Consider the following 2,633-nt stretch of genomic DNA (forward strand, 5'->3'; position numbering starts at 1 on the left):
GACAGTGATAGGGAGAATTGTGAACACGAAGACACCGAGAGTTAGAGTTTCAAAGTTATATATCATGGAAATGGACCCTGTGGTCTAACCAATCCATGTCGACTATAATTCCACCTAAACTAATCATACCTGCCTCTGCTTGGCCTATATCCCTCCAAATATTTCCTATTTATGTACTTATCCAAATATATTTTAAGTATTGTAATTGTATTCACAGCTACCACTTCCTCTGGAAGTTCAACCCATAAGTGCAAAGATAGAAAAACTCATGTCTTTTTAAAATCTTTGTCATCTCTTCTCAAACTGTATGCACCGGTGTCTTGAATCCCACTACCATGCAGCCATTCATCTTATCTACACACTCCATGATTTTATAAACCTCTAATAAGGTCACCCCTCAACCTCCTGCTCTTCAGTGACAGACATCCCAGCCTATCCATCCTCTCCTTCTAAAACAATCCCTCCATTCATGGCAACATCCTGGGAAACATCTTCTGAACCTTCTCCAATTTAATAACATCCTTCCTCCAACAGGGGGACAAGAACTGATCACAGTGAAGAGGCCTCATCAACATCATGTATAACCTCATGACAGTGTCCAAACTCCTTTCCCTAAAGGTCTGAGCAATGAAGGTAAGCGTGCTAAACACCCACTTAACCACCCTGTCTACATGTGACACAAACTGCAAAGACCTGAACCCCTCAGTCTCTTTGTTCCACATCACTACTCAAGGCCTTATTTTTAATTAGTGTAATTAATTAATGAGGCTAAAGGAGATGTTTATTTTATTAAAATATAATATCTTACATTTAATCAAATTAAATTCCATCTGCCACATTTCAGCCCATTCACCCAATTGATCAGGATCCCTCTGTGTTCGTGGATAACCTTTTGTTACTGTCTACCTTAACAGTTTTTGATGTCACCCACAAACAAACAATGCTTTGTATATTCTAATTCAAACCATCTACACACATGACAAACAAAATGGACCCAGCACCGATTCCTGGAGAACACTGCTGGTCACGGGCCTCCAGTGTGAAAAACAACCTCCACTATTACTGTCTCCTATTGTTAAGCTAATTTTGTATCCAGTTGGCAAGCTCTTGCTGAATCCCATGGGATCGAACTTTACAACTTCGTCTCCCCTGCACAACCTTTTTAAAGGCTTTACTAAAGTCCAAATAAACAATGTCTGCCACTCTGCCCTCATCGATCTTCTTGGTAACTACCTTAAAAATCTCAATCAAGTCTATGAGACACCTCTTAGATAACCACGTTGAGTGTCCTTAATCATTCCTTAACTCTCCAAATACATGCAAATCCTATCCTTCTGAATCGCCTCCAATGGCTTACCTACCACTGAGGTCTACAGTTCCTAGGCTGCTCCTTATACCCTTCTTTAACAAAGGTACAACATTAGCCACTCTCCAGTCATCAGGCAGCTCACCTGTAGTTATCGATTACACAACTATTTCTCCATGGTGCCCACAATTACCTCTCACCCAAACTGTTCCCGTCCTATCACTTCAGTCACTTGCCCTGTCTGATCAGACAAGAAAAGGTCAGATGTTGCTTGCTTCCTGATAGGAACATTTAAATACTGATAAAGAACATTTCTTGAACTCATTTAACACATTCTTTACCAACCAAACCTTTCACACTATCGTAATCACCTACTATTATAACCTTATTGTTGTGACTGTATATCGGAGATCTCTCTGTATATTTGTTCCTTATGTTCTCCCTGATTATGCAGCGTCTGTAGTGCCATCCGACCAAGGTGATTTTTTTTAAAGGTTGAAAACACAATTTTGTTTTTAAAAAATCTTTCCTCTGCGATTTAAATATAAATCTCTTTTTGTTTATTCACTCAGATGTGGATGTTTACCCTGAGGGCAGTTGGGAGTTAACCACATTGCTGTGGGTCTGGAGTCACATGTTGGCCAGACCGGGTGAGGATGACAGTTTCCTTCCCTAAAGGGCATTAGTGAACCAGATGGGTTTTTTCCTAATACTCGATAATGGTTTCATGGTCATCATGAGCCTTTTCATTCGAGATTTTATTGATATCAGATGCCACCATCAGCCATGATGCTACCATCTAACCCTAATCCTCGGAACATTGCTCATATTACTCGTCTAGCAAGAATATCATCTGGCTATTGCCTCCCTTTTTAGCAATGTATTTTTTTTAAAAGCTCCATCATTCTACGTGTACAATTTGAGGTAAAATTACACACGCAATTTCTGAAGCTGGAGGGGGATTACAGAGACAGAGAGGGATGTGGGTCCAGTGGGGGATTGTTGTCCAAACATCACTGTGGTGTACATGGACTGCAGCATTTCAGGGAGGCCGTTCACCACCATTTCTCCAAGACAAATAAAGGTGGCCAATAAATACTGGTCTGGGCAGCAAAGGGAACCTCCAGTGAATAAAACCGAGTAGTGACCTCTCCCAGCTGACTTCTTGTGAAGATATAAACCTCTCTGGGAAGGAGAAAAGAGAAAAAAACAGTGACATTTCACAGCTGCCCTCAGAGAGACCTCGCTCTCTGAGCTGCTCACAGCCGGGATCAGCTCAGTGGGTTTCAGTCTCTTGAAACATCAATTTTAGACGGTTTTATTATAT

This window comes from Chiloscyllium plagiosum, unplaced genomic scaffold (genome assembly GCF_037043375.1).
Source record: "Chiloscyllium plagiosum isolate Xiang-an unplaced genomic scaffold, Cpla_swu_hap1 HiC_scaffold_46, whole genome shotgun sequence".
Lineage (NCBI taxonomy): Eukaryota > Metazoa > Chordata > Chondrichthyes > Orectolobiformes > Hemiscylliidae > Chiloscyllium > Chiloscyllium plagiosum.